The 21,407-nt window shown below is 33.8% G+C and overlaps 1 pseudogene across 1 annotated transcript in view; it reads right to left on the minus strand.

Annotated features, from left to right (window-relative positions):
* Positions 1 to 21,407, minus strand: part of LOC149567539 (uncharacterized) — a 172,768-nt pseudogene that overhangs the window by 85,190 nt on the left and 66,171 nt on the right. Inside the window, exons 7-8 of the transcript XR_016361635.1 lie at positions 3,851 to 4,070; positions 3,113 to 3,177 (exon numbers count right to left, since the gene is read on the minus strand). The product of XR_016361635.1 is annotated as an uncharacterized LOC149567539 (transcript). The remainder of the gene's footprint in view (positions 1 to 3,112; positions 3,178 to 3,850; positions 4,071 to 21,407) is intronic.

Below are 21,407 nucleotides of genomic sequence, written 5' to 3' on the forward strand. Positions count from 1 at the left end.
AAGTTAGGGTCGTGCATGTGATTATTGTATTGATGGTTAGAATCTAAGTCAAAAGGTACAAATTCAAATTCGAGTTTGCCATTCATTAAATTCGAATGAAATTCGGCAAGGGTAAAAATTCAGAAAACAAAATTGACATTAAATATAAGTTATATATATTTATGTATTTTTAAATATTAGTAATATATCCACAAAATTGTCAAAATAGTTTAACATTGCTAAATAATTTAACTAAACAAATCAATATCTTTTAAAAATAAGTAAGTATTATATTAAATAACAGTATTATTTTAAATATCATAAAATTCAGATTAAGTTCAGAAAGGGTAAAAATTCGCTGAAATTTGAATGTCATGGATGAAATTCGACATATCTTGTGACTTAGGTTAGAATGATTGTCCAACCTAACTACATATACATCCAGAAGTGTTGGTCATGTATTATGTTCATTTATGAATATATCTGTTAAGTTTAAGGTTTTTCATGTGTAGAACAAGTGGAAGTTTATTCCCTGCTTGTCTTCACCTATGGTCTCCAATGAGGCTAAAAGTACTTGGTTGCTATATAGGTATTAAAAAGGATTGGATTGAGAAAAACTGCAGTCTTGATAAGGCGGATCACCTTTGACACCTCTTTTCTCTACCCTATTGTCCAGCACCCTTGAAGATCATCTCTTTTTAAGTAAGATTTTTTGAGATTCCAATCTCACCTTACATTCAGAACACCCGTGTTCTAGTGCTCTAGATGCACAAAGAATTCATAGGCTTGTATAGAGGTGCATCATACATCCCTTAGCATCACTAAAACCAAAATATCTTTGATTGAAGACCTGTGGCTCAAATGTTAAACCATTTTTTTGCCTCATAGGATTTGGTGGAAAGAAGCAATGTGATTGCTATTGGTCAAACTCTGCTTACTTATATCAGTATTCTGTAAGGTGGTGAATTTCTATTTTGGAGATCTGTGCCTTAGTATTGTATGGGACTTGCGTTACCCGTTATGTATCACGATTGTGCACTACATGTCAGCACCCTTATATTTGTGCGTTCTTTATGTCTGCATTCATCTTTTGGTCCTGTGTCATATAATGTTGATCTTAGGGCCCATTTGGTTGCAAGCATAGGAATGGAGAATAAGAATGCATATTGGGAATAGGAATGGCTATTCCAATAACAACTATATTTTGGAATGGGTATAAGCTCATTTTAGAGGCAAAATGAGAATATGTATTCCTATTCCCTATTCCAATTGACGAACCAAACAGGAAATAGAAAACGTACTACAAATTTGCTATTCCTATTCCAGCAACCAAATGGACCCTTAATGTATTCAAGTTCATGTGTGTATTTACTATTTAGTGTTTAAAGTTATATGTTCTAAAGTGTTGAGAGTGCTTGTTTGTACTGGAATGAATCTTTAGTACGCTAATGTCACTGGAAATGAGTGTTCTGAACTCTGTGCTATGCATTAGTGTTTTGAAATCTATGATTCACACATATGGTATGGATCAATCAAAGGAATGAATTAAGAAAAAGATAATCACTAGTTTTGTGATGTACCACACTCTTGGATTATGAATGGATACTCTATCGTCTTGACTAATGGATGGGGATGAAAGCTACTTCCTCTAAAGTTGGGTTCAATACCTTTCCCAATCCACAACAAAGACTAGGACAGATCATGAAGTTTCCAAGAGAAGACTTGTTCTTGTTTCTTGTTACTCTGATAGAAATTTGTGAGACTCTACATGGATGTGGAATATTCGGCTCATGGCCAAAGATAGTCATGTGTATATAATATAATAATGAGGGGTTGTAGTTTTTGACCCATTGTATTATTTGAGGAATTGAGTTGGATTTGATGATACTTCATTTTGCAATTATTATTCTACTCAGTAATTACATTTACTGCTCATTTTACATGCATGGTTGTGCATATTGATGTAATATATTTCATTAATGTGAAGAAAATTTTGTTGTCACATGTTTGAGGTTGCTATGTCTTAATTCTATACTTCCAAGTAATTTGCACCTCAAATTATCATGGATTTTAAATGTTATCATTTAACATTCACCTTTGAATACAATCCATAAGAACAGCAGCAATAAGAAAAGAATTTATATTCATGGAGGCTTCTGATTCATTTAAAATTGATAAGTAGAAGATATTTTCCACAGCGAATCAAATTGTGATATTGCTATCAGGATTTAACTGTGTAGTTTTTGAGTGAAACTCATTGACCCATGTTTCATGAGTAGTGATTCTAAGTGTTCTGTTTATTCTCATGAGAGATGGATTCGTGTGAATCACTACTCATGAAACATGACTCAAAAACTAGGTTAAATCCTGATAGCAAAATCACATTGTTTGAAATTACCAACCCAATCATTATGCAATCATTTTGCAATTATTATTCTACTCAGTAATTATGTTTTACTGCTCACTGTGATATTTCATTTTACTTGCATGGTTGTGCATATTGATGTAATATATTTTATTAATGTGAAGAAAAATTTATTGTCGCATTTTTGAGCTTGTTATGTTTTAGTTTTATATTTTTCAAGTAATTTGCACCTAAAATTGTCAAGGATTTTAAATGCTATCATTTAACATCCACCTTTGAACACAATCCATAAGAGCAGCAGCAAGAAGAAAAGAATTTGTATTCATTTAAAATTACGAACCCAATCATTATGCAATCATCAAACTCTATCTCCTTCAAAAACAACAATATCAAACAAATGTATCTCACTTCCCTTCTTTTATGGCACAAACTCAGTCGGCAGAATTGTGCCATAAAGGAAGGGAAGTGAGGGTTACATTTGTAGGATATTGTTGGTTTTGAAGAAGGTAGTGTTTGATGATAGCATATCACTAAATTTGTGGCATAAAATGTAATGTGCCTACAAAGTTATGTGTCCCACTTAAAATTTCACCACCTCGTATTCATAAATACTATAGTTACAGAATGCCTACGTTTTTCCAAACAAGTGGTTGTTATTTACAAGAAACATAAAGGAAAATATATGCTAGGGGAAACAAATGCAATGAAAATAGAAGCCACTAGTTCCTGGCGCATGATGAAACTTATCATATTACAACATTTATTTACCTGGTCCAGCTTTCCCATCCATCTTACTTGGCCTCCCATTTTTTTGTATTTTGAGCCTAGAGCCCCTAAAAGAAATAATAAAATGGTATAAGCCTTGGATAAAGAAACAGAATACACCAAATGTCCTCTAGAATTTAAACATGATGTTATGGACTGTCTGAGCCCTTAGAGAAAAATAGCTAATTTCAACAATGGCTATATTTGATAAAAGTACAAAATCAGTTTTAAAATATAGAAAATAGCACTTTCAGTTTTAGATTACTTTCTTGGAATCTCATAATATTAATCATAGAAGTTAATGTAAGTACTAAGCAATTTAATTCCATAATTCCCCGGTAACACAGCACTCAACTAATTCATCAGTGAGGGAACAGTTCAGAGAAAACAAATGAAGTTTTTTGCCAGCTTTGTCATTGAATTTATGAAGACATGCCCATAAGCCACTACACAAAGTCCATTAAATATCTAACTAAATAGAGTTAATTATTCTCAATTTTATTACAGATCATTTAGAAGAAGCGTCTGAACGGGATTTAGCAAAATCTCATTCCTCAAATATAAGATCTCATTCAAGGAAAGTTCATCTCAAGCATCCATTAGAAGATGTATATTTTTTAGTAGGATTAAATGGAGTATGCCTCTCTAGAATGATATCCAATTTTAAATTTGTTATAAATGATGACTTTACCAACTGGAATACAGGTGTCTATAATAAGAATGTGTTACTATTTATTGTACCAGGCATAACACGCAAGGCCCTTGCCTCAACAGTAACAAGATCTGGATTGGCAATTATCATAGGAATTTTCTTTTCCACAGCATGCTCCAAGATCTTCTCCAACTCATCCAGTTTCATTGGCTTAACACCACAAATATATGCAAGTCCAATTGCTTCAGTACCATGAGCCAGAACAAAATCAGCAGCTTCAAGATGCTCCACAATCTGTAAATCCAGGCCCTGTGACAACAAACTGCTAACTTAACAGATTTTACAATGAAACTACAAATGAATATCCCATTTCAAATTTCACCATATTACTCTTATTGGAGTTTAACATGTCTCTTAGACTCAGACTTTATTTTGGTGCTGCAATAAAAATAGAATACAGAAGAATAAAATGGCCATACAAATTGACAAGACATAGATATCATGATGTATCCCAGACTAAAAACAAAAAACAGCTTCAGTTTTACCATGATTGAACTTCTTTGAAAACTCATAGTTTCATTTAAACAATATATATATATATAAGAGGTACAAGTTCCCATCACTTAGCACCAAACCCAAGGTCCATATAGTTTACCACTACTAATATAACTGCCGCAATTGAATCATTCACCAACATGAATAAACAGTAGAGAACTTACAGGAGCATCAAATCAAAATCATATGACCATGGCCATCTACTGTTTAACACAAAAACATAAATATTTAGCTGCTAGTGTGATTGCCTCATCAAAGCATCAAATCTTGTACATTCATGCAAGACAATTGTACAGATGGCTTACACAAATTTGAGATAAACTCTGTACAGAAACATATATAAAGGGAAATAATTATGTCCCCTTTCAAACAAAAATTGAATCTATAACCATAATTGCAGGGCATGAATTAGCACCCTTTCCAAAGAAACATTGGCTCTCTATCCTTAATCCTGGGATCTGCACCAGTGATGTGAGCTATTCAAAAGATAATAGAGTAAGTCTTATTTAGTAACTTCTATATAAGATATATACTTCATTTGAGACTCCTTAAAATTAACAAAATACAAACATGGAGTAATAACAAAATTAAGACTTTAGAATGGCAAAGTTTTATGAAGGGTTGTAATGGTTGGCTTTCTACAAGTTGTCATTCTCATGCACGTTTAAATAACTGCAAGTGAGACATTCACCTCATTCGAGACTCCCTATGTAAAAATTACAGAAATAAAATTTTAAGATGGAAGAGGAGAATGAAAGGTCATGATGGTTGGCTTTCTGCAGGCATTGTCATTCTTGTGCAGTATAAATTTCAAATTGAAAAACTACTAAAATGTCTATAGACACCCACTTTGATTTCCTCTTCTGATCAATAAAATTTGTCTACCTGACCTAAGGTTGAGAGACCACCTGTGCTGAATTCAGGTGGCATTAAAGCAATTGGATTGACTTCTAGGCATTGTGAGGATAAAGCATATTTCAATTAAGAACTTTCTTTAAGATGTTACTGGCATAAACCTTTTCTTTCAAAGAACAAACTTGAGTTGCACATGTATGAATCAACACCATTTGAAATAACCATTGTTCAAATGTTTATAGAATTGTTGCATTGAGAAAAAAATTGAAAATGTTGCTTCGTCGAAGTATGGAGGAGAAAGGACATGAAATGCCGCAAAGCCATAAAGTCGTGAGAAAGAGTGGCAGCATGCAAAACATGGTGCAGAAATAAAAAGAAAGGGGCAGCCAATGAGGGAAGCCCAAAAAATAAAAACAAACAAAAGGAAGTGTTGGTTCCCAAAACCGCAGATTAGAATCCTACGAGTCTTGCCAACTCGATGCTGAGATATCCAACCGGTTATGGCCAACTTGACAGAATTGAATAATATAATACAAGTTCCCTACGTTTCTGGCTCTACAAGGCCAAGGCGAGTGTACTTGATCTTGAATAAAGCACTTAAATCCAAGATCCTTATAGCAGATCGATTAGAATACAAATCCAATGAAAGTTTTCCTAATGAACTTTAAGCTTGCAAATTATGAATTAATAACAAAAGTAAATGATTGTAAAAATGTGAGAATGTTCTAAATAAAAATAATTATTATAGATGATTGCAACAAATGAATATATTAATTCTTCAAAGGAAAGCTATGAAATAATTGCCAACATATGAATTATGAATTATGAATAACATAAAGACTACTGCAAAAATTAAATGGGCGATAGAGTCAATATTATAAGTTTAAAACGTACAACTTTATAAAATTCTACGCACATCAATTATAAACAATTTAGTAATCAAGGCGCAACGGATCAAATATACGAATGCAATTTTAAAATAGTCTAGAATGTATTTTAACTCCTGTGGTTTGGAGCAGGGTAACGTGACTCACGGCGAGTCACGTGAGTCAGGCGAGTCAGCGAGCCGCGCTAACCTCGCCGAGTCACAATGACTCGTGTGACTTGCGAGTCACCAAGTGACTCGCATGACCCGGCCCGCTTGACTCGGCCGCGACAGGCACGAAACCGGGCCATAAAAATATAATTTTTTGCATGTTTTTTTTATGTTTTTTTTTACCTACCTTAGACACCTTACTAAGAGGCATTTTGTAGATTATACTGAGCCTGAGCCTTAGGTTGAGGCTGAGGTTGGGGATGAGGATGAGGATGAGGATGACGATGATGATGAGGATGAGGATGAGGATGAGGATGATGATGAGGCCTCCGACTAGGAGCCATAGCTGTAGACTTATAGTCTTGTTTTAACTTTTTGTTTAACAGTTTAACAGTAACTTAATATATGATCAGCATTTGGAACATTTGAATTTGATGATGACTATTGAATCTTGATGTGTTGGATTTCATAATGCATAAATGATAATACATATACATTTTGATGGTTTGCATGGATTTATCTTAGTTTGACTTTAATTACTAGTAATATAGTATTTACTTTTAGCAATTTACCTTTGTAAGTTTGTAACTTTGTAGTTTGTAGTATTGTACATATGTAATCGATGTTTGACTTTTAAGTTTTAAGTTTTTAACTTTAAGTATGTGGCATGTGCATTATGATCAAATTATCTTCTATTCAATGATGTTATTGTGTCTTTATGCTTTATACAATAATGGGTGCATGGAATGTTCTTTAAATCCTAAAAAATCTAAAAATTTCGAGGTTTTTTCACTTTGCCGAGTCACCGCCGAGTCACTGCCGAGCCGGGTCACGAGTCAAGTTACCCTTGCCGAGTCCGAGCCGAGTCTGAGTCTCGTTACACTGGTTTGGAGACAAACTAGACATAGATTCGGAAGCAATTAAATATTTCTCAATATCTATGATGTTCGATTTTAAAATGCTATAATTGATCCTGTCCACTTGTCTATCATATAAATTATTTATAAAAAAAAATTTAAAAATTATAAAGGACGAAACTATATAATATTTCAACTCTAAAGCATCATGAAAATAAAATAAATAAATATTTCTTACTGATCATGCGGGAAATAAAATTGCACTGGAGACACTCCTTACGGATTATCTATCCAATACAGTTTAACTCCAGAATCGCGTGTGAATATATTTATTAAATAATCCAGAATTCACAGACTTAGTTCAAAAATTCATTCCTTTACCAATGAAAGAATATAATATATCAAATGTGCAATGAAAGCTTGTGTATAAATTTTTAGGAAATTGTATATCAATATATATTGTCTTTTGTTTTTTACATCTCGTGTTTATAACCAATGAAAGGGTATGTAACCCTTCCAAAAAAATGCACTCCTTTGAAACTAATAATTGACTATTCTAATGTTGCTTGGATTTAATAGTAAAAACCGGGGAGTTAGTTATGTAGTTTAATGCTTTGTCAATGATAATGAATTCTTTGAAACTTTTATGTCCGACAACACACATAGCCTTCATATACGCTTTTGACTTTTTTCAATTCCTCCCGTGAGGCTCTCAATTCACAATTGAGCATGTTGGGAGTCCCATATTCTTCATCCGCGCAAATCCTTTCTCCTCCGCACTTTGATTTTGTAACATTTGCCTTCGAAAATCTCATCCTTTGTTCCCTGAACGCTCATGAGCCTACAACAAAATTAAAAAACGTATCAGACATTGAAATCGATGGTGGATGGTCAATGACTCAGGGGTCTTTTTAGTTTCCTCTGGGTGAAAATCTACCTATCGTGAATCTCTTGATAATCATTTTTCCCATACTCCACTAGACGTTCACTAAAGACGTGACTCTATATGCGATGCATATTATTCTCTTAAGCTCTTAGTTTTTTGCAAATATTAAACTTCACAATGTTGTTGAGTGTAATTATCTTCTTTTTTTTGTTTTGTAATGATATCGCTACTACTGTATGATATTGCCCAGTCAAATACATCCATACAATCCTTCATCGCGCTCAAAGAATATTCAAATTTATATGCTTATTGAAAAATAAACCTATTCCATTTTTTGTGTTGAAGTGTATTGCTGACATCACATACTTTATCAAGAATAAATGTTTAATTTGGTTGCATTGGAAATTTTCTTGAAATGATGGATTCAAGAATACAGAGAAATCAGACATATCTTCATCAACATTATCTTCTGAAATTTCTCCTCGTTGATACACCATATGCTGCTCTATTTCATCTCCACTATCTAATTCTTCGTAATGACCATTTCCATCAAGTGCCTCCTGAATATAATTTGATCCTTCAACCTGTTTACCATGGTGGAATGAGGAAAAATTTGGACCATTTCTTTCAACATGTTTATGATATTCCAAATCTAACGAGGCTGAAATTTCTTCCACGTTGAGAGAATCATTCTCTTCATTTCTACATTTATCGTCATCCGTGGGCATATAAGTATCATCATGGGCCGATTCTCCTTCAAAATGTTCAAAAAATTTATCTCCATTTAAATTTGAAACTTCACTTTACTCATGTTATTTCAGTCTTGCATTCATTCTCCTCTGCAACCAGCTCATTGTCCATAAGTTTGAGACATTAAGAAACTGATTATCATACAAGAGACCTAGACCTCGCATTTTGTTGAGAAGATCAAAGGATGGAGGTTTGCATTCCGAAGATATTTCTTGATAGGCATTAAACATCCTCATTAAGAACTGCACTGGAGATTCCTCTTCTTGTTTTTCTAAGTTCAAATATGCATCCAAAGGAGATATATACCTCGGACTTTCATCCAATATTTGGAAGAGAAGCTTCAAATCAGGGTCATGTGGCAAGATTCCCAACTCACGAAATTTTCTTATCAATTCCTTGCGTGAAGCCATGATGTCTGAAGGTGCCCCCTGAAATATATTCACCATCCCTATAAACAAATGTGCTGATGTCTCACCTTCATATTTCTCTAAATTGAAAAAGGCATCAAATGGGTTTATATGTGCTTCCTCCATGGTGTAACATTGATCTACTTCCTAATCATAGTACATATTCTCCATGTTAGGTAATCAAATCATTTCCTTCTGAGTCTTCTCCCGCAGCAAAGCTACCAACTGAAATTCTTTTAAATAGTCGCCACCTCTTTCGAGGAATATATTGATTTGTTGATCTTTCGGGTTCTTTCTTCCAACAAACTATGCTTCCAAACAAATTGTTACAACTACTTTCTGATTCTGATCTACGAAATCTATAATTCTAGGTAACTGCACATCACTTGTTGTGAGCAACTCTCCCTAGTAGACTCGCCAATCTGTTGGATCCCAAAATCACAGATTGGAAATCCAAGAACCTGTCACTTCTCTGATAGGATTCCACAATCAATTTTAGCCAACGAATGAAAATCACCTTGATTCCCCTGCACTTCAGGTTCCATTACACCTAGGCGGGTAGACCTTCTCCTCGAACCTGATTACTTGGTTCAGAGCTTTTCTAAAGCGAATTTAAGCTTTGGAGTTTTTCGACTAGCAAGGTCCTTGAACTCAATTAAAATGAAACTAAATGTTGAGTGTTTAAAATGAATTGTATAGGGCTCTAACAATGGGTCTAATTCTTGTAAGGAAGTTATAGATCTTCTGACTTCAATAATAAAAAGACTCAATGCCTCTCCTCATTCGAACGATAGATTTAACTTCAGTGAAGATTTTCACATACAACTTTATAAATTCTATGCACTTATACTGTAAATAACTGAATAATCAAGATGCAATAGATCAAATATGTATGCAATCTTAAATTAGTCCATATTGAATTTTAACTCCTCTAGTAGGAAGACAAACTGGACACAGATATGAAATCAATTTGATAATTCACAATATTTGTGATGATCACATTCAAGATGCTAAATGACCATGTCCACTTTTCTCATATTTAAATTGTATACAGAATTTGAAAAATGATTATAAAGGACAAATCATCTGTAGTTTAATTCTACAAGCCTTTAATAATAAACAAAGGATATTTTTTTTTTTTATTAAAATAAAATAAATGAATTTATATTACAAGTCATATTTAAGCCCTTATTCCTCCTTACAAAAATATATCTTTGTATAAATGCTTTCAATGTCGGAATATGTCTTGCTTACAAATAATTCATTTATCTTTTATATCCTCCTCATAAGAGAGCATGACTTTTCAAGTAAAGGTTATAACTTTTCAGATTTTAGATTGTATCTTCTCTAACTATAACTAACGAGGTTATGTCGATCTCTGTCTTAAGATTTATTTAACAAATCTTTGTCCATTGTTGATTTAATCATTTTAAAAAGAAAATTATAATATTGGTAGTCTACGATTTCAGAGGTTTCGATATGAATGGCATGGTCTTGCTTATTGTTCGATCTCCAACTCTCAACATCATTGGTATGGTTTTATTAATAATAGATTTGGTTGTTTGTTCAAACATAGTCCAGCACTGTAGATGCTGCTCGTCAATGGGTCAAGTGCTTCGTACGCAAGTTGGAAGCCTTCTCACATATATTACCTTAAGCCCTTCTACATTTAACGTCAACATGATACACTTGGCTCATATATATTGGGATATTTATCAATGCTGGTTATCATTCTTTACTCCTTTTTACTGCAGGCTATTTCCATTTATTTCAATGATCTCTCTGACTCCGTATAAAGTCTGTGAATGTTGTCCCTGCATATACTTTTACCAGCATCGTGCCTTGCATCTTTCTTGTGTAGAAACCATTATTTGACACAGGTTTTTGTAAAAATCATTAGATGATCACCATATGTTCTCCTTATTGCTTAACGTTATCTTGCACGAGCTTCACAAGATTGCACTTTCATTTGTCTGTTAATATCACTGGAGATAGGATTTCACATTTTGCAAATGAGTGGAGTCTCATTGCCATGTAACTCTAAACATAGATTGCGGTTCACTATCTTCAATGTCTGAAACTGTCAAAGATGTTCCTTCTGCATTCACTGCAAAAAACGCTCCATTGTGAATGGTGAAACATAGATAGCTTCAAAAGGTCAATGATTGGACATGATAAGCTGGTACAAAGAACCGACTCCTTTCCTAAAGCATTTCCTACTGGCTAAACCATTGTCTGATTCTAAAGGAGTTATATGTTCACCATTTAGTTTAATGAATCGCTACTAAGGAATGGAGATTGTCTTCATACTCGACGACTCCTTTATTTTGGGTGCTTCAAATGTCTTTTGTTGGGTGTAGAGTTTGTGTGTAGGTCGGGAGAAGCTCACAAAAACATCTGGAACTGTATTTCTAGAGTTAAATTGGTTCCTTAATTAGCCACGGCAGTATAGAAAGACAGTCTGGAAGCTTTGCTTTGTAGACTTGATGATTTGTATCAGAAACAAACAAGCACCTCTTATCCCCTTCAGAATAACCAAATTGTATGTAGCAAAATAGATTCCTTAATACTGTTCATGATTTCCAGCAGACGGTAGTATATTTTCATTTAGGTATATATAATGAGATGTCCAAAAATGATCTTCTCAGGCATCCTCTTGTTTTCAAGATTATCAATTCTAACTTTACGAACATGATCTTGATCTGAATACAGAGGATTGAATAAGGGTTTATCAAATAAGCATGTGATTTTCAACCTTATTGTTCTTCATTCAATATGATTATTTTCTAGTTGTGTGTGCTCCAAGAATGAGATGGGACTATCAGTTATATGTCTGTCCATTATGTTTTTATATATACCCATCATTTATATTTCTCACTTTGGCATGGTATTTGAGACTCTAAATTTTGAGAGTTCCATCATGACATTCTGTCAAACACTTTGCATGAAACCTCTATCTCGTTCTCCTTTATTTTCAGTTTGTATTTGCTTGCTTGAAATGGTTTTAAGCGATGTTCAAATGCTTGCAAATTAACACTAGAATGACTAAGTGAAAAACTAGGTGCAAAGGCAAATTCTTTTGGTCTTTTCAAATGCATATATAAGAAATTCACAGGTAAAATTGTGCACCTAGAGGCAACTATCATTTTCACAAACACTTAGCATGAAGACTATATGCTTATCATTTTGAGCATTAGCATGAAGACTATATGCTTATCATTTTGAGCATTACAACATGAGGCATGAAACTTATAATTCCATTAAATGAATGCAATAATCACAATGCCACTATCAACTTGCAACATATAGTTATTTTTAGAAATAGATATATAAAAAGCCTGGATGATGCAAATGGCATTGGCTGCCTTAGATATGATGAATGAGCCTCTCTATGTCAAACACCATCTTCATAAATAATGATCGCAGCTTCCTTGGCAAAGAACGTGGCCCACTGTAAATCCCTCAAAGCAGCCTTTTAACTCCAGACACAGCCTGTTATGTGATTGTGGCCCTTCCTAGACTCCAACGCAGCCTTCATAGACGTCCAAATCTGTTGTAGAATATGCTAAAGTTGCCTTAGTATATGGCAGTGATTCAGAATGCAAACCCTAATGTTCAGCACTTACAAATTTCAGATTTCTTCCTTGATCAATTCTAGTCAGAAAAATCCTTCGATTCTCAGCAGCAGAATAGGCACAATTCATTGGCATGATTAACCAATTCAAAGTGCAAAGTCTGAAAGAATTTACAGTTCTCTCAACAATGAACATCAAACTCTTTTGAACCCTTGAAGAACTCCAAACTCACAAATGAATAAGCAAATGGGATGAATAAAACAAATATAGAAGCTTGCTTGTTTAATAATTAAGACCAAATTCTTCTTCAACATACCAACAGCTAATAGCTTCTTCCATACACTTTTCACTTAAATGCAAACTTTGTTTTTTGGTTGGATATTTGAAAACACTCCATGTACTGTTTAATTATTACCTTGGCATATGCTTCCATGAATTAATTAAATAAATAGCCCCTTACAATGATGACTCAATCTTCAAGTGAAATTATAAAGTTAAATTATAACTTTATAATCATTTAATGATTTAATAATAATCAAGTCACTAAAATAATAATAACACCCAAAATACATATCATTTTAACATACCGTCTGAAAAATGAATCACACCTATTACTTCCCTACATGACCAAATGCACTTTTTGAAAATAGAAAAGGTCCCCCTCAATCATCACCAACCTTGCTGTAAATAGTAAGTACATGAAACTAAGCTCAAACGAAGTCCAATCTGAGCCAAACGAAGACCAAACTGGAATGCACCGAAGACTCTCTATCCACAATAATTAGCACAAGGATCACAATAATAGGCTATGCTAGCAAAAATGGGGACATTACATTATTTTTCCCTCAAGTGATAAAATTGTGGAAATGCCACATGTCATGAAGGTTTTCGTTGTTTCAAAGGCTTTAAGAAACTTGAATACAATGAGAGGGTGATGAGGAATTGAATCTGACTCTTAATTGAGTTGACTTAGATGGTATTGTTCTTGTTAATTAGATGTTATTGTAGGTAAAGAAAAGCCAAAGAAAATCTCTAGATTAGGCACCTTGTATAGTATGTGGCCATGGAAGTGGCATTGTAATTCATTGTGGTTGAAGTGACATTAAACCAAATGTTAGACTTTGATGATTTTGATGAAGATCAATATCAAGATTATTAAATAATTGATACTGATTGTGATTTTCATTGTGTATTGACATTTGACAAATCATTGAATTGTGAACTTATGAGTATTTTCATTTTTACAAATTATGAGTTATTTAAAAAAACATTATCATTGACATATTGGCAATTATGAGCATAATTGTTATATATTATGAGATTTTAAAACTTCTAATGTGTATATACATAAGATGATACGATTATGATGGAAGCCAACCTATATGCATTAGAACATGACCAAAAGTTTAAATCAAACCAATAAAGAGTGAAATGGGATCCTTCAAATAGGTTAGATTATAGTTCAAAAACACAAATTGGCATAAAATCAGCAGGCCAAAATTTTGAACTGGACTTGAGACTTAGGAAACACACAAGATTTTAAAATTACATAAATTCATAAAATAGACTTAAATAGCATATTAAATATTGAACTTAGAAACATAGGCACTTATTCCATCCGCCTTAGAATAAAAAGGACTACAATGCACATTGCATGCCACGTACTCGAAAAACTAGGAACCTTGGAGATATAAGGAAGATGCTTTCAATAAAACTAAGGGATTGTTTGAAAGGTTGTTTTTACCTTTCCGCTTGACCAATGCACCAACTACATTCATGCACCTAATCATGACATTATATTAAACTTTTACCAACTCCTTTGCCACGATTTACTTGAATGATATTATCAAATTGAACCAGATTTAAGAGGAGCATGTACAACACATCGTACCTATCTTAACCACATTGTGTCAACACAAATTGGAAGCTCATTCAAGAAACTGTACACTATAAGTATATAATGTACACCATTCAGATAGATTCAACATTTAGGCTTCATCATTGACTAGGCTGTAATGTCCCTTTTTTGGAGCAAGAAAATAACAGCTATTGGAAGCATTTGGATCAAGGTTGCCTACATAAAAGATAATCAGCAATTGATCAATCAAGTTTAGGATCAAGGTATGTGAAGCAATATATCTTACAAAATTATAGAAAAAATCATAAATGTAAACAGATAGAATAATTGTCTCAAAGATAGGACAAAGAATGCTCGACAAAGTATCTCTTTTTGAAGGCTTGTTAGTGTCTAAAGACCATGGTATTCGGCATACAGAAAGAATTATTAGGGTTGGACTCATTAAAGGAATTGAGGAAAACTATATTTTTTAGTAGACAATATTGTGTTAAATGCACAAGACAACTGAGAGGATGGTGATCGGCATATAGAAAGAATTATTAGGGTTGGACTCATTAAAGAAATTGAGGAAAACTATATTTTTTAGTAGACAATATTGTGTTAAATGCACAAGACAACTGAGATGGGGGCGAATCAATTGTCCATAAAAACTTAAAAATCTTCTCTTGAATCAAATCCACAAAAACTTTTTTCAATCCTTAATAACAAAATAATGTAAACATGAAAGGAACAAGTGAGAATCAAGAATCACAACACACCATACACATTGAGATGCCAGATTTATGTGGAAACGAAGAAGATTAATTCTCAATTATACAACATTTGTTAAGATGACACCAATTAAGGTGATATTTACAAATAATGCTAAATGCAAGAAAAGGCTCACTACTTGAAAGAAAGCTCAATTTCGGAGGGCTCACTGCCCAAATGGTAAAGAGTAAAAGAAAAAAGATCCATCACTAGTTCACCTCTACAATTTGACTAAAATATGTGAAGATATCTTATGATCACTACACCTAGTAGGTAAAACATGAAAGTCTACACTGCATGTTGTGACACCTCACACTTATTTCCATGCATACAAGGAGACATATTTTCTTTCATAGATCAGATCCTTATCACGCCAACTCTGTCAACAATTCATCCTTACTACACCTAGTAGGTAAAACATGAAAGTCTACACTGCATGTTGTGACACTTCGCACTTATTTCCATGCATACAAGGAGAAATTTTTTCTTTCATAGATCAGATCCTTATCACGCCAACTCTGTCAAAAATTCATCCTTTATTTATACCATTCTAACACTTGCAAAATCTTCCAAACTTGGCGAAGCATCTTAACCAAACATGATTTAAATTAGGTTGGCACTTAAGCATTCCCGTAGTGGAAAGTAGTGAAAAGTGGACCACATAACATCTTAACTAGGACCAAAAGATACAACATACACATTGCTCTTCAATTTACATTTGTTGGTGCTTGTTATGTGAAAGTGTAACTACCTGAGGATTGCCAAACTTATAAAAACACCATTGGGCTTTGAACACATCCCTCTGAAACACAACAACTCGCACCATTTGAACCAAATGAAAACAAAAACATGATAAGAATAATTCCAAATTTGTAACACAAAAAATCAACAAGCATAGAAATGTAGAGCATGCATTTCTCGCAGGAAACTCTACCAAACACTATTGCACACTAGTGAACACCAATTCCTTCAAACTATGATCCAAAAAACAAAAACCCAAACCAAATACCTATAAACACTGCTTAACAACATATCCAATCCACATAAATAGATTTCCAATATAGAAGATATGTGGAGTGTAACTCTCATTTTCACTATGCAAAAAAGCATAACATCTACAATAAATAGTCACTAATGACAAAGAGATATGTTGACAAAAATGACAACAGAGACATGTTGAAATCAATGGTAACATCAATAACATGTTCAACTTCTCATTCTGCTTGAACTTGCAACAATCTCCTCCTTTGTCATTGATGGCAACACATCAACAATAGCAACTTTCTCATGCCTAATTCTCTCCCAATAACAACTCTCTCATGCCTAATTCTCTCTACCTTTGATATCAATGGAAAAGGAAAAACCCAAAGATACTTTCTCATTATGCTCAGCTCGACCTTAAGAACACATGCCAAATTACAAGTACAGTTAGCTCTCCCCAGAGGAAGCCTCCACCATTAGTTGAGGTTTAGATTGTACATTGAATCCATTGAACTAAAGTCTCTATTTCTGAAATGAAGTGGCCATAACTTCCAATTTCTCTCATAGATATTCAAAAGTATCCTTAGAAAAGCCTTGGTAAAGATGTAAGCAATTTGTTCCTTTTTAGACACATACTCAAGTTTTGCCTCATTTTACAAAACTTTCTCTCAAAAAGTCATACCGGATTGAAATGTGTTTTGTCCTTGAATGCAGTAGTAGATTCTTTGAAATATTTATCGCACTAGTGTTATCACACAAACAAGAAATAGGCTCATCAAATAGTATTCTAATATCCTTCAAAGTTTGTTTTATCAATAATATTGTGTACAATAGGATGCAGCAACAATATATTCAGCTTTCGTGGTAGATAAAGATATTGAGTCCTATTTCTTGCTTGACCAGGCAACCAACAAGGGTCCAAGGAAAAATGCACCACTACTTTAACTTTTCCTATCAGCCACACAACCATCCCAATCAGCATCATATAGAAAATCAGAGTAAAGTTAGATTTCTTGGGATACCATAATCCATAGCCTTTAATGCCTCTCAAGTATCTAAATATTCTTTTCACAGCAGCAACATGTGTATCTCTGGGATTTTGTTGGAATCTAGCTACAAGACAAACATCATGCATGATATTCGGTCTTGTATAATAATCCTCCAATCATTAATCTATACCTACTCTCATCAGTCTTAAGAGGTTCAACATTCTTACTCTACTTACAACTAATAGCCGTGGAGTACATACCGGTTTAGCATTATCGATTCTAAACTTCCTCAACAGTTCCTAAACATATTTTGATTGTGAAATTAAGATACCACCATCTTTTAGATTGGCTTGTAAACCAAGAAAGAAATTTAATTCCCCAATCATTGACATTTCAAATTCCTCTTACATCATTTCCTCCCAAGAATATATCATCTACATTTACTACAACAATCAAGATTTCATCGTCTTCAACTTTAAAATAAACATTGCTATATACGATACCTTTGTTAAATCCTTCTTTCAATAAATACTTGTCTAGCCTTGCATGCCAAGCTCTAGGAGCTTGTTTCAATCCATACAGTGCCCTCAATTTGCAGACCAAATCCAGCATGTGTGATAGTTTGAACCCTTTCAGTTGCTTTATGTGTACTTCTTTCAATTCCCCATTCAAGAATGTAGATTTGACACCTATCTGATAAGCCTTTAAGTCTCTATGCATTGTAAAAGCCAAGAACACATTAATTTCCTTCATTCTTTCCACGAGAGCATAAGACTCCTCAAAAACTGTCCCTTATATTTGTGAGCAGCCCTTGCACACAAAGTCTTTCCTTATTTCTTGCTATATGTCCATCTTCATCTAATTAATCCCATAATACGCACTTAGCTCTCATCATATTTTTTCTTGTTGGCCTTGAGACAAGTTCTCAAGTCAAATTCTTTTCAGTCTGTTCCAATTCTTTTTTCATGGCTCTCATCCAATGTTCATCCTTGCAAGCTTCTTTCACAATCTTCAATTCAATTTTAGAAATCAAGCACAAGTTCACTTGTTCTTCAACAACATTACTTCTTGTGACAACACCTTTGTTCTTTCCTTTCTGAACATTGTGTCACATAAAGTTATAAACTACTTAAAAAAGAATTGCTCTTGCTTTTACATTAGCTTATTTTTCCCATTCTTCTTCAGCAATCATAGGTCTTCCAAAAGGAGGATAAAAACCAGTTTGAATAACCTCCCAAATTCCATTCTTCAAAGTTTACAAAAATGCTTCCATCTTGTTCTCCAATTAGGAAAACTAGTGCCATTAAATATCAAAGCTTGAAAATGTAAGTTTTTTGCCATTTTAGATCTACCTCAAGCGATTAAGCTTCTTATAGAGGAACCCAACTCTGATACCAATTATTGAACACACTTTGGATGCTGAGGGGTGTGGAGGGGTGAATGAGCATAAACCAAAACTTACTCAATAATCTCCACATAAAACAATAAGTAATGAAAAGACCTAGCACACAAACACTCAAATTTCATACGTGGAAAATTCATACTGGAAAAAACCACAGTGAGCACTTGCCCACAAAGAACAGTTTACTGATGTACAGATTTGATTATGAGAAATGGTAGGAACTCGCTACTTCAGACTTGCAACTAGAGGCTCACTGTCAATACAACAACAAATACAAATTAAAGCTCATTGCTCTGGACTTGCAAACAGAGGCTCACAACAAATGTATCAAGATACAACAACAAACTTGTGCACCCCCATCTCATTGTCTTATGAATAAGGAACGTACAACTCTTTCCAAGAATAAAGATTCATCTAACAAAGAAGTTGATCTACATAGCACTATTAAACTTAGCAACACCTAATACTGCCTTTTCTTCATCACCATTGACACTAAACTCTTCTCTGCTAACTCTAGATCTTCACTAGTTCACATATTGTTCACTTGTTTCACATCTTACATTTTTCCAAAACATAAACATTACTTCTATACAAGATAGTTCATTAGAGGTTACAACAATGTCGGCCATGCCAAAGGGATATTACAATTTAAGTTACAAGTCAACCAGGCAATAGAAAAGTGCAATAAGGTCCTATTCCAAAAGCATCTGAATGAAAACATAGAGTGGACCCATACGGATAGAGATAAACATTACATACATAGGTCACACATAGCACAAATCCATCCAGACAAGAGATAATCATTAAATGCAATAGTCTAGACCTAATCAAAAAATAATATCCACCCTAGGAGAGAGAGGGACTGTGAACACGTTACACAGTGTCCAATGGCCAATCCACAATTAGCGGAACAACTAAAGCTATCCCAAACATGTAGAAACACGCGGGCCAAAGAATCACTTAACATGTCAACTGAATCCCAACCTCCACAAACCACAGTAAGATCCATACTGGCACATGCCAATAGTCCACAGCAGAAGTTGTCACAACATATCTTCGGACCAAAATTGCTGAACAGAATTGTAAAGTGAAATAACATAGTTTCCAGAACACTAGGAACAATTTCCAGATAATTAAAGAATGCCACAACCAAGACCAAAACCAATTTCCAGATAATCGAAGAATGCCAAATCAAGACCAAAACCTTAGTCCATCTGCATAAGTATTGGCACACCTTCAAGCCTGATTTTCAGAGTAGAAACCTTCCGAAAAGCACAAAAAGAAACCTTGTTAACTGCAACTGCAAAACAATGAAATACGATGATTACTAAAGCACAAACATCCGGACCACAAAGACTTCTAAATATACGATTGTAATGCTGAAGCACTGTGAAACATTATCCTCACAAGATCACAAGATACATAACCATCTTCCACTGTCCTAAAGGTATAACTATCTTCCACAGCACTAGAGTATTGTTCTGAAAAACATAATGTATTGTAAAACATTATGCTGAAAAACATAATGTACTGAAAAACATTATGTTGTACAGTATTGTTCTGAAAAACATAATGTACTGTAAAATATACGATTGTAATGCTGAAGCTCTGTGAAACATTATCCTCACAAGATCACAAGATACATAACCATCTTCCACTGTCCTAAAGGTATAACTATCTTCCACAGCACTAGAGTATTGTTCTGAAAAACATAATGTACTGTAGCTCTAAACATATACATGCCTTCCTCTGTTCTAAGGTTCAATACACAACCATATTCATCCAAGAATAGCATACATCCAGACCAAGGTAGTTGAGAACCACAAACAAATCCAGAAAACAGTGTTTGACATCAATGTCAACAGACAACCAAACATAAACTTCCAATATTTTCATTGCAACAAGTGATTTGTTTGACTATTGACTTCATATATCGTTAATACTCAATCCCCTTATTTCCAACTTCCTTATTACATGATTGCTGCATTATCCTTCCTCTCCCTCTTATACTTAATTGTTGACTTGCTGTCTTGGTTGTTATTTCATAATGATTGACAACTGATAGATTGTATTAAATTTGATGTAGACAGTCTTTATTCATATAAGAATATGACCTTCACCCTTAGATATATTTTCTCAATGTTACTATAATGGCCAATTATACTTACTTTCTGTATTTTGAGATACATAGTTGCCTTGTAATTATATTATATTACAATTTATTATTATATAAATTATACTATTATTGCCTTTTAGATACATAGTTACCTTGTAGTGATATGTTTGACTATCAACTTCATATGTCGTTAATACTCACACCTCTCATTTCCAACTTCATTTTTACACAATTGCTGCATTTTCTTTCCTCTCCCTCTTATACTTAATTGTTGACATGCCACCTTGGCTATTAATTCATGATGATTACCGACCGATAGATTGTATTAAATTTGATGTGGAGAATCTTTATTCATATAAGAATATGACCTTCATCCTTCATATTTCCTCAGTGTTACTATAATGGCCAATTATACTTGAACCAACCATCTTTTTGCATTTTTTGTCTCTTGAGATCATAGTAACTAAAATCGCCATGAAATCGCCTGAATCGCTAGTTTGGGGATTCAATTCATGGCTGCCAATTTTTTATCAATTGCTGAATCGGTTTAGCAATTTCATGCAAAATATCACATGAATCACCTCTAGGAATCACAAAAAATCAGTTGCACGGGTGGGGAAAAAGTCCAG

Source organism: Cupressus sempervirens, chromosome 3 (assembly GCF_028749045.1).
Source record: "Cupressus sempervirens isolate cs-2001-9-10 chromosome 3, ASM2874904v1, whole genome shotgun sequence".
Classification (NCBI taxonomy): Eukaryota; Viridiplantae; Streptophyta; class Pinopsida; order Cupressales; family Cupressaceae; genus Cupressus; species Cupressus sempervirens.